Raw genomic sequence first — 12,810 nt, 5'->3', positions numbered from 1 at the left:
GCAGCACAAGCGGTAGTGTATTAGAAACACAAAAAAAGCAATAACCTCCTCTCCCAAGAACCAGAACTGCCCTCCAAAAAAAGGTTTATTTATCTCACTATTTGAAGTCGCGTGTTTGTATACATTTACTATATCATCTTCCTCTTTCAGGGCAAAGTCTCTCTTAGAAATCCGTTAGAAAATGTATTATATTGATTGCCGGAGCTGTATGCGAAAATCGAAGATGCTTAGTCATCAAATTTTTGTCATATAAAATGACTCATATTATGTTATCAGGGTTGTGAAAGAAAATTTCTCACCGTTCAAGTAACAAGTTCGATTGAAACCACTCGTCTAAGGAGTTGCCAACTGATGTTGGATTGCCATCCGATGAAATAATGAGTTAGCAAAAGAAACGATTTTTTTCCTCCCACTGGTGAGCTTTCGTTTTTCTTAGATTTTCGGCGACATCTTCGGATATTGGTCTGTGTGCGTTGGGGCGTACTCAGACCAGATAGGGTTGCGGGCGCCGTGAAGAAATGGGAGAGAATGTTAAGGAGAGAAAGTGCACATGTTTCAACGCGGGAACTTTAATTGCCGTTTGTTGGGCGAAACGAACGAAAAAACCACTTGTAAGCGAAGTTGGGACGCGGCACCCACGCACCTACCATTTCAACACTGCTTTCTCCGGGGAACTACTTTGCGGATAGCGGGGATCACGATACCGATGACCACCTCCGATATACAATATACACACGCCTATGTTGCACTACGTTAAGGTTGCGGTGGGATCCCATCGAAAAACGAAGATTAACTTTTAGATTGAATCTATTAGGTAAATTTGAGCTGATCAGTTTTCCGAAGATGTTCATCGCATTTTTATAATCCAAAATTACTAAGGAAGACATGACCATTCATTCAAGATTACAGTAGTAGGCTTTAGAACGGATAGGTTTAAGAAAACGTTTTTTCCGAAAACAATAGCAGCTGCTACTCACACCAACTAGGGATTAAAAAAAATCATCATCATTATATATATATATATATATATATATATATATATATATATATATATATATATATATATATATATAATTTTATTATTAGGTAATCTACCGATTAAGGTAGGTTTTTGGATGGACCCAATTACCAAATAAATATTTTGTGACTCCTAACAAAACACAAAATCCAGCATCCTACTTTACATCAGGTCCCTCTTCATCTCTGAGTACCTCCTTCCTCCCTTCATCCCGTCCAATATCCCTGTCCTGTTCCTTCCCTTTCCTCGTTTGCCTGACATTCTCCCCTCTATTACAGTCTTCAACATCCTACTGCCGACCAATACCCCGATACGTTTACATCTGTGTGTCGGTTTTTCAAGTCAAAGCAGTTGATGCTATATTTAACAAGAAACATATCACTCTTGTTGCATGATTTTACCAGAAATGGTGGTAGTACAATATGCATTTGTCTTGAGTACGGTAAGTGTTTACCAGTTCATTGCATGTTCACATTTTTTTCTGTAGTGTGTCTCATGCATGGTGCGTGACTTTGTCTCTTTGTGTGCTCGCCACGGCTGGAGTGGATACACTTCCTGGTACACGCCTTCCCGGTGGCTTGAAGGGTATTATGTATGTAGATGTACGTTAGCGTTTCTCTACCAGAAATATATTGTTTCAATTATTTATTTCGTAGTAATGCAAAAAAAAAGAAAAAAAATTAATTATTTAACCAAATCTACATAATAATAAAAATTATTATTATTATTATTATTATTATTATTACCCGCAATCCGCCGCAGGAGCGTGTGGTGGAGGGTGTAAAGGCATCAGCCCCAGCCATTCAATCATAAGGATGCACTCATTAACAAATGCATTTTTGCCCATGCTTGAACTCACGCGCACAAAAATACATGCCTGTCGGTGTCATGCAATACTCATCATGTTCGACTTAAGAACCATTTTTAAATAAGAATGTAGGAGTGTGTATGTCTGATATGTCTGTCTTTGTTGTGATTTTGCGTCGCACTAGGGGAGAAATAGTGCTTGAACGTTCAGTGCTGGTGCCTATCTCTTTTATCTTATCCTGGTGCCTGGTGATCGAATCTGCCATTGTACTGTGAGGCCGTTATAATTCCTTCCGTGTCACTAGTAAACTCGAGTGTTCTGTAACTTTCTAGTAGTCAAAGTTTTGCCTGCTCCCTTCGTGACTCACGGGTCTCCTATCGCCATTCCTCCTGCATTCCCCCATGCTTACTCGTAGCAATTTTAAAAGCAAACAAGCGGATTTAAGATAGCGTTCTTGACTCATGTAGGTAGATTTTCATTATTTCTGCACTTTACTATTCACGCGAATCAATTTACTCCCTGTATGTTGCGTCGAAAGGAGAAACGCTGCTCATCTTCGTATTCATCAATATTTTAATTTATTTTCAAATATTCCATTGAACTGGGGGCTTTTATCCTTCAAGAATAGGTACAAATATATGAATTAAAAGATCACTTAGATATAACTGAAGTGGGGAAACCGATTTCAGCATGAAGAATTCGCTACGGTATGGTTCTTATAGAGTAAACATTGAAGAATTGTATTCAAAATACTTTTAAAATTGGTTTTTCAGACGATTTTGATATTATTATTTTAAAGGCTGCATATCATTAAATTTGAATGCCTCAAAACTCAAATTAAGTGCTATCAATTAAATTAGAAAATTCACAAATGAAATGAAAATAACCCATTAAGTGCATAAGGATGAAAGAAATTCCTTGGTGACATTTTTTAATTTTTCAGGAATTAGTCCAACTTCTTTGAATCTTTTGAATCTATTGAGACTCTTTTCGCGCTTTCGCGCGAAAAGAGTCTCAATTCAATTCGCGCGCTTTCGCGCTTTTCGTTAAGCTAAAATAAACACCTTATATTCGGTTATTTTTTAGGCGTTGATACTGCATCTTTTGATATTTGCGTCAATTAAAAGGTTGCTATTTCTCACGAAACATTGTAATATTCATGGCGAACTTATTTTGAATGAGTTGATGCTAAAATCAGAATCTGTTGCTGACATGATTTAAAAGAAAATGTAACATATATTTGATGCTTTATATATTACCTCTTAGCAAACATTTATCGAAAGTACTTGAAAAAAGCAAAAATATTCTTCAACATAATTACGTGTACGTGTAGTTTTATCTTATAAGGGAAGGGGCTGACAGCTAGGGTCATTTTTGCCATTTGGGATAGGTGGTTAATTTGATGGAGGTCGGATGTTCAGGGTATGGAGGAAGGGAGGAGAAAAATCCGGCGTCAGCATTAGCCTACTCGCAGCAATACACGTAGGCGCCAAGTGGTCCACAATTTAACGTCCTACCTGATGGGTGGCGCACTTTCTTAAGTTCTCTACACTAAGCACCCGAAGTAGGTATCAGGATAACACTGAAAAATCCTGTCACCTCCGGAAACCGAACCCTGTTCCAATGATTGCAAAAGAAAATTAATACGATACAACCTGGCAATGGATACTTTTCTCTTCCTAGCATATCGAAGGCTTATGAACAAAGTAGTCTAATATCAGCCAGTTATGAATCGCCCTTTCATTTTGGCTCGTCAATGTTGAGGAGAGTGCGGAGGATAGTGGTGGCTGTTTCCATGTGATGCCTTGCCTCCTCCTCTCCTTGCACCTCTTCCTTTCGGTCCCCCACTTTCATCTCCCCTCTTGCACCTTAGGTCCTGCACAGGCCTTCATTTCCCCTACCGTCCCTTCCTCTCACACCCGTAGCCGCCCTTGTAACTTCTCCCTTAAACCCTCCCCTTTCCACCTCCTCCCTTCGCCACCACCCGTCTCGAGATCCCACCCCGTGTATGCAGCCCTTTTCCCTTCCACGCACCCTCCTCCCTCAACCACTTCGCTCCCCCCCTTTCACTTCTCTCACCAAACCCAACCTCCACCACTCTTCCCCTCCCCACCCTCAACGTCTCCTCCACTCATCCCCCCGTGAACCACCCGCCACAACCCGTCTTCGGTGTTCTGCCCTCCTTCCAACCCCGGCCACCCTCCCCGCCAGCAGATGAGAGAGCAAAGTAAGTAAGAGTTCCTTCAACCGAGCCGAATGGTTGGCTGTGCGGCCGTGTTGGTGTGTGTGTGCGTGTGTATTCGTGTGGTTGCCGTCCTCCGTCGGAGTTCTCGGAGAGGGGAACGGGAGGTCCGTGGAGGGAGGGCGGGACGGGAGGGGAAGAGAGCGAGGGAGGGGCGACGGAGGGAGAGAGAGAGAGAGAGTTGGTGAGGTTGTGTGAGTCGAGAGAGGAGAGACGAATCGGTTCTCTCCCCTTAGACGAGTCAGTGCTCGCGACGACGCAGTCAGGAGAGGACGTGCAAGGCTCTGAAGTCATATCTGATACCCGGCCCCAGTAAACTCCGCACTTTCCGTGTTCAAATTAATAACGAAAATAGACGAGCACTACGGAGTTCCCATCGTGTTTTACCATTCAAATCATCCGAGGGGTTCTTCGCGCGTAAACGAAGAGGGTTCGATTCTTGGTCCTCGTTCCGCAGGCGGGCGACCAAGAGGGCATCACGGTCGGTCGTTCAAGTCTCCTCGAAGAGCATCATCCTTCGCGCCCCCCCCCCCCCACCCAGCACATCGCGTTGTTGTTTTCTTTGAAAAGGGAGGCGCCCGACTCGCCTCTCGTACGGTTCCTTCGTGAAAAGTGGGTTGGACCTCCTTTTTCCCTCCGCCAGCGTCGGGTTCTTCGTGTTTCTTTCCCCACCTCCTCTTCTCCCTCTCTCTCTCGGTTCCTCCTGCACCGTACGGACGCGCGAACACACACACACGCACGAGTTCTCGAACGGACCTAACGGACACCTGTTGCCGCCGGAGGAAGACACTCATGCGCTTGGTCCGAAACGTCTCATATAGTATGCCATTCGTTTGTCGAGTAAAGAACGAGGGTACTTTCGTGTGTCGAGTTTTACTTTGTCGCGCGTGAAAAAAATAAGGGAATTGCATCCTCTTTGTGGGAGAAAGAGGGAAGTAGTAACTTTTATTACGTCTGTGCCCGCCGTTGTTGTGGAAGGGAAGGAGAGGTGCTGTTTTGGATCCGAGTGGACGTCAGCCGTTCCGCTTTGTTTTGGGTCAACAGTTGGTACGTATATTCGCCCATTTTCTAGATTGCTTTCTTTGTTTTTCCACGTGCATGCTATGAGAGTTTGGTGCCACAAAATGGTCAGCATTTGAAGGTGTTTCCTAAGTTGTTTGTTGTACTATGCTGAACAATTTGAGCTTGAAATGCAAACTGTTAAGGTAACGGTGCGCGTCAATTTCTGGTGATGAAGCAATAGTTGGCAATGTTATTAGGTTTAGAAGTTTGGATGAAATAAGTATTAGAAATGTGTTTTAAATTATTCTTGGTCGCATCAAACGGATTTGCACGCCTTATTTGGAGGAATTGTGCCAAGTTATGGGTAATTTAGTCAAGTGACGCTTTCAAGTTTATTTAATAAAGTTAACCGCACTCCCAAATGGTTATGGTTTTTCAAGAAAGATCACTTGGAATTATGTACTATGAATTGTTTACTTCGTTGGTTGAACCCGAGCGGCAATTAAATACTAATTACCTATACTTGTATTTTCAATTAAATATGTACAAACTATGCCGTAACTTGCTGTAAATGTCATATTAAGAGTAAAAGATATATGCTTGATATTTACCTCTGGTGAAAAATTTAAAACGACCCGGTTTCTCCGACCTTTCTTAGTAATAAACTATTTTTTTTGTGCGGAATATAACCCTTCTTTGAATGTTAATCTATGGACGTTCCTGTCTGTCCAAAGTTTATTTGAAGAAAATGTTTTCTGGTCCCCAAGAAACCTGTTAAATTCCAAGAGTACGCAGGATTCGATCTCCTTCAACTCGGCAACACGTAGTTTTTCGGAGGTAGGCAGGCGAGGTAGGATAGCGTGCTATGTGCGCATCGGAGGGGTATTTTTTTGTGACGTGAGAGAATCCCGTGAACAATAGTTCAGATGGAGAACAATGCGCTTTATTGTCGCTTCTTTATTCCTGTCACCTTTCATCAGGGCTTTATTGTCATTCTGTGGCCGCGCGTTTTCTGACCAGCTAGGAATACGAGAGTTCTCTCTTCGAGAGCGACTGGATTTAATTTTCACCACGTGTCTGTACCTTCTAACTGATGAAAGAACCCATTGTTTTCCACGTTTTACTTTTTTCGTAAATTCATGTAATTACATCTAAAGCAGATCCCACCCTTCCGAGGGTTTCTTTCATAGGGCGTAATTGCGTGCGCACCTAACAATAGTTTATATGGAAACGTGAATAAATTGGGACCACACGATGGAGAAGTTGAGATAATGGTGTACATTTTTTACATGAAAAAATGTTGTCTTCACTAGGTTTTTGTATGGAGGGTCTACGCCTTGCAACACGTTGTCCATAGTTATTCTTTGTTGTCTTAACTATAAATTAATTTATGTAGGTTCACTCGTAGAGCCATCCTCTTCGCTTCATTCCATGTTCGAATAAGGGATCTACGTATGCACCAGCAGGTGCAGTGTGTCCCTCCCGCATGGAGAGGTTGTTGCTCTCCGGTAGCCAATGTCCTGAGTGTTTTCAATTAACAGCCAATATGCTGACCCAAGCTACCGAGTGTTGTCATGTCCAAATCATAATATGTTTTAGCATAATTACCCATCCCTGATGAGATTTTTCGTGAATATTTAATTCAGTATTTTCACTTTTGATATGGATTATGGAAAGACAAAATTTTGTCTCGATTGATGAGGAAGGCCCTGATCGAACATTCCTTGAACGCGTTTGGTTACCACCTGTCGTTGATATGAGAAAATATCAATCAGAGGTACATGCTGTTTTTGTGTCATGAAAAAGTAGGTTTTTACATAAAATGGAAAAAAACTGGGGCTTTTAACCATGTAAGGAACATTGAAGCGTCACATGCTTTCCTATTTCGTTGAAACCGAACCTTTTCTGGAAAAAAAGTTCTATTCGTATAATGTGAAGAGAACGAAGCGTTCATTTTTAATCGGGCCTAATTTGGACATTCAAATTGTTTGAGTGCCTAATTTTCTGCTCCGTTCGCTGGCAAAGCGATAACACACTGGCCAACTTCCTCAAATGTGCAGTAGATGATTCAGATTTTTTCACTTGTACTAGTTCATTCGAACAACTTTTAATTGAATGGTTACATAATTTTTTTAATGGACTATTCTTTCAAGGTGTTCGTGGACCTCTTATTAATATGTCTTGCGGCCCTGTCAGCAGCATCGGTATTTGTCATTAAAAGCTTGACCCGTTTTCGAAAATTAATAAATCTTTTAATTGGCTTAAGACCTTACCCTTAGGATGAAAGTGTGGTCCAATCGACAACAAGGTTTAATCTCGAGAGAATATGCGAATATTAATTCCTAAAAAAAAATGCTTGCTGTGTTTTCTTTTTTATTTTTATTGCCCAAGAGTGCGCCGTAACGTGTGCACCGTATTGAATGTTAAAAATGGAATTATTATTCAATCTTGCTTGTGGCAGCCCAAAACCTGCAGCTGGCTAAGGGGAAAAAAAATGTCCGCACTTCATTTCTTCGCTTCTTTAGGCCGCTGGATAGCGATTACGAGCGGGGGAATTTGCTGATCTATAATTTTCTATTCTCCAAGCCGACGAATGCTATATTGAGGATTTCTGCCTTGGATTTTTCGTGGAAAGTGACTTTTTTTTCCCTTACTCTCCGTAGCGAAAAACCACAATCCTCGAGAAAAATTTTTCCGGGGTCGTCGTTGGTGCGTGGAAACCGCTCGGGGTGGATCGTTTTTGCAAAAAAAAACGGAATCGACATTTTGGTCCGGCGTCAAACGGCGTTATATTTTGCAGGCGTAATGAATTTCGCCGAAGGCACACCTCCACCTTCGTGTCATCTCTTCCATTCTTTTCCGGAGCTCTCTTTGTGTCCTCCCTTCCCTTTCTACACCGCACCCCCCCACCCCCTCCTCGCACTTCCCTTCTACTCCCACCCCCAACCTTTCTGTTCCCCTCACCCCCTTCATTCTGCCCCTCTACCCCCGCCGTCCAAACAGTTCGCACTCGCGTGACTTCCCTCTCTTCCAGAATTTTTCTTTTTTTCCTCCCCTCCTCGTTTTGCTCGCCTCAACCCCCTTTCGTCTTCCGTTCGCTATTTTTCCTGTTTCGCCAAGTAGGAAACGAAGATTTTCCCCGTAATTGCGTCTTGAACTGCCGTTTCCTTGAATTTCCCGTGTCTCATTCTTATCCATGGCAGTCCTCATCAACTCCAGTTCACGGTTGCCCCCGTGCGTGCCGGAAAAATAAACATTTTCGAAGTTTTTCTTTTTTTTTTATTCGCTCTGCATTTTATTTCCCTGTCTACCATTTCCGTGAAGTGCGGGGGCACGTTGGGAGGATGTTCAATTGGGTTGAAGAAATTAAGATGCCCCCGCATGTTTAAAATGTCGACCGATTCACCGTTTTGATTTCAGGCTGCATTACGTTTGTCCTTAATGGCAAATTCACACTTTATCCATGATTTACACTCATGATTTTGCAGCTAACCTTTTGTTAGCGAGTAAGGATTTATATAGTTCCCATAAACTATGCCATTTTGTTTGACACTGTTAACTATGCACTGACATCTACTTAGAAATCTTGTTCTTGCCAGTATCGTTTAGCGACAATGTAATTTGAATCTAGATTTATTGTCCTATTATTTACTTTATGATGAATTTAGGCAATCAAGTATAAGGTTTCGCTGGAGACATAGATGGCGTCATAGTTTTTGGAGGCATTATGATTAAAATACTTGTAATAAAGCGTGGAAGGCATACATGGGAAAATGACTACCGGTTTAAAGTTGACTGAAGTTAAAGCAATATTTAATATTAAAATAGACATCAAAATAATTGTAGCTTTGATATGGAGATAAGCTATGTACGGCGCGGAAACGTGGTCACTACAGCAGAAGGATAGGCGAAGATTGGAGGCTTTTGAAATGTGGGTATGGAGGAGAATGGAGAAGGTGAAAAGGATGGAAAGGAAAACAAATGAGGAAATGCTAGTTATGGTGGGCAAAGAGAGGGGTTTGTTGGGAGAAATCATAAGGAGGCAGGAAAAATGGACGAAGGGCATATTTATCGGCAGTGGGATGTTGAAGAATGTAATAGAGGGGAGGATGTGAGGCAAACGAGGAAAGGGCAGGAACAGGATACGGATGTTGGACGGGATGAAGGGAAGAAGGAAGTACACAGAGATGAAGAGGGACTTGATGTAGATACTGGATTTTGTGTTTTGTTAGGAGTCACAAAATATTTATTTGGTCGTTGTGTTCATCCAAAACCTACCTTAACAATTATATTACATTTAAAAAATCACCGTTGATTATATAGACTGGCAGTCAATATTGTATGCGTTCTGATTGCAACATTTGAGATACGTCGGCAGTGATTAATTATCGTCATATGGACTTCATTTTGGCCAATAGCTCTCCTATAAATTTAAACATTGAACGACACAGTTCAAATTTCCGCTGTTTCCTTTAATTTAAGTGGAGTCTCTGACTGAGGATGACTTCAGATATCCATCGCACAGCTTCTAACGAAGTAGAAATATGTCTTAATTACGCGGGATAGATAAAAATTGTACAATATTTGGTACATCCATATCAATGAGCATTATTGGTTGAGAATTCGAGCTAGTCATGATTCCGCGCTGCCTTCCACACTTAAATCCGTGGGCGTCACAACATTTCATAACGGTTCAGTACTTGAACGATATTCTTTAAGCGTTCTGTGCCCATCAGTTTTATCCCACGTTCCAAAAGATAGTATCTGTATTATTTTCGGGCTCATAGTAGAGTGTAAATTTTTGAAATCACGTCTTCTCTCGCATGATCTGGTTCTGGTTTTGCGATTCGTCACGATTCACCTTGATGTTTGTTGCGATTAAAACGTTTACTACCCCGCTCTGTCGGCTAAGATCTTCGGAACTCCTCCCGAGGAGCCCCGTTAAAAAACCCTTTATTAGCGGAATCAGTAAAAATAGCGGCGATCGCCTCCACACAAAAAAATTCAAAGGGAGACGTCGAAAATCTCAGGGATTGCCTTTTTCAACTCTCTCTCCCGAGCCGCCCAACCGTATCGTTTTCCGAGAGGTCACTTCAGCCTCCGTTCTAACAGTGAACGTCCCTCCGTTGTGTTCCCTCTTTTCAAGAAAGACCCGACGAAAAAGAAAGTCCACAGTAAAATAACGCTTTATGGCATCTCTCCCGGTTCATAAAGCACGGCGTTTTTCCTCCGGAATCGGCCCATCCCTCCGTCGCCGCATTCGATGGATGGGTTTTCTCCCCTCTGCCACGCCCACCTCCCGGGTCCTCGCCAATAATCCCCCCCCACTCCGCCCTCTCACTCCTCTCTCCCCCTCACCTCGTCCCATCCCTGCATAGCTATACTTGACGCATAACGGTGTGTGTGTTTTAACATTATGTTATGGTCTATCTCCTCCTAGTGCGCCGACGGAAGGGCAACACCGCGTGGGGAAAAAAGTTGACAGGGAGTCTCCGCATCTCGAAAAGGAGGGGACGAGTTGGACTCGATGGTCTCTCAGCTCGTGTCTTTTCAAAACTCAGTAATAGTCACTGTTCTCTTTCTCTCTCTCTAGTGGGCGAAATGAAAAATATAAAGGTTGATTCCCTCTCCTCTTCGTGGTCGTAAAATGTGAGTCAGAGGGAAAAGAAAGAGATCCGTTCCCTCATTCTCGTCCTCCTGCTCCCCATCCCTCCCCCCGGGAGACCCCGTTGATTCCGTGTACGTGACTCTTCCCCCAATTCATCCGCGTCATTTTTTCCCCTCAACCCCTCGTCACTGAGCCCTCCCCTTGTTTCGTTGCGAGGATCCGTCGCCCCGTGCACCCAGGCAGTGCCGCGCGAGGTCGGAGGGAGCCTTGTGACGAGGGCTAATTGGGATATTCTCTCATCTTCGTTTGGTCTGGACCGGAATTTGGCTCTCCTCAGATTACCAGCATTCCTTTTACAGATGCGCTCCTAAGGGTGGCTCTGGCACTAATTTAGGTTATTCTCGGGAAGTGATTTGGTAATGAATGGCTTTTCATGCTTTATTTGGAGAACTATTGTGCTTAGGTGAAGTAAGAGTACATCTACTTAATACCCCACAAGCCGCCTCAAGGGCATGTGGCGGGGGGTGTCAGGTCACCACCCATAAAAAGGAACACAACCACTTGCAAAATCTACAGATAGATGCAAACCTTTGCCCACAGTGGCGTATACATTCATGTAAAAATCCTTTCATTCTACACGCATGTAAATATATGTACTGTCATCTAACAAATGATGGCACCTTAGGATGTAGTTCGAAATTTATCCAATAACGTGCAATTAGAAAATTAGGAAGGCGAAATTCCACTACCACATGGACATGCAACATAGAACGGTCTCTTCTCCAAGGACACAGGTAGGGAATGTGATCCAACGCTGCAGGAAGGTCCGGGTACAAAGAGCATGATTGTGATTTGTTTAATGGAAGTGGTTCTTCACTGTCGCTCATCGGAGGCTGCATTTTGCACATTGAATCTGATGGGAGATAATACGGAGTTCTGTTGTTCGCTGATAGAGTTGATCGAAGAAATGGGAATGAAATGAGTCAAAAGGTTTATCTTAAAGTCTCAAGGCAGGATGGATTTTTACTCGAGTATTCACTAATTAGAACATTTATTAGAAGAACTGAATAAGTTTCCCCGAAATTGGTTTATCTTTAATATATTGAATTTCCAGAATTAGGGATACGAATTTAAAATTTACTCTGAAAGGGAATACTTTCCGAACTTTCAGGAGGATATGAGCGAAATTGGCGAAATTGCGAGCTCATCGTGAAGTTATTTCTGTGGTGGCGTTCGAAACTTGAAACGGAACGGTGGATGGGGTTTTTTTTCGTAGTCCTGTAATCGGATGCGGCAAGAGGGTTTAAGGAAGGATGAGACCGAGTGACGGAGGGGTGAATGATGGAACAGCATAGCAGTTTTTCTGAGTTGAAAGATAGGGTGGCCAAGGGGCGACCCACACCGGGAAATGCGGCCTGGGCGCCTACCCTTGCTTGCTTTCCGCCGTTTTCTTCACGCCCCGTCGCCTTGGTGGTCGAGAAGGAATTTTTTTTGCGATTTTCTAAGTCTCATGCCGGCCGCTTGTGAGAACAGTCATTCCGCAGAAGTGAACTCAAGTGCACCCTGTCTAGCCAACCTTACATCTTCACCAGGAAGGTCCTCGTAGTATTATTATTTTTTCGTCGAGTGTCATCCACCAGTTAGAAATGAAGCCTGAATACTGTTAAACTCTGATTCAGAAACAAGATTCAGGCGCACGATTCTTTTACTAACAATGTCTCACTACCAATTGTTTCGGCGTGCAATTTATCATTTTACTATTTCATTAATATTTCATTTTTGCCTTGTAAAAGATGCTGATCGAGTTGATCGAAATAAATTGCGCAGATATCGAAACTAGTTGTGATAATACGAGGGTAGGCTGAAAACTAATGCACACATGCTTGTAGACCACAGAAAAATTAACCTTCAGAAACACTCCTGGTTGCATATGGAAGTAACATTCCCCCTCAACACGCATGCGAAGGTTTGAGGTCGTTTCATTCATTTAGTGTATTTTGAGAAGCGGAAGTATGGAGACGTGTTTTAGTGCTATGTCAATGCGAGTTAAACAGCGTGCTGTTATTGACAGCTGCCTTCACCTAATCTTCCGAGGTGTAATGATTAACCCTGAGGTGTCTCTTGAGTTGAGG

The 12,810-nt window shown here is 42.8% G+C and overlaps 1 protein-coding gene across 3 annotated transcripts in view; it reads left to right on the top strand.

Moving 5' to 3' along the window:
• The window catches only part of MICAL-like (protein), a 129,142-nt gene that overhangs the window by 66,679 nt on the left and 49,653 nt on the right, over positions 1-12,810 (top strand). For 2 of the 3 annotated variants that reach the window (XM_071598778.1, XM_071598780.1), the window contains exon 1: positions 4,349-5,115. The exons of the other annotated variant lie outside the window; for it this stretch is intronic. The gene's annotated coding sequence lies outside the window, so the exon portion shown is untranslated. Of the gene's footprint in view, positions 1-4,348; positions 5,116-12,810 lie in introns of those variants that run through there. 3 annotated transcript variants of the gene reach the window in all.

This window comes from Hetaerina americana, unplaced genomic scaffold, assembly GCF_022747635.1.
Source record: "Hetaerina americana unplaced genomic scaffold, ioHetAmer1.1.p SCAF_10, whole genome shotgun sequence".
Lineage (NCBI taxonomy): Eukaryota > Metazoa > Arthropoda > Insecta > Odonata > Calopterygidae > Hetaerina > Hetaerina americana.
This window is presented reverse-complemented; position numbering and strand designations above follow the sequence as displayed.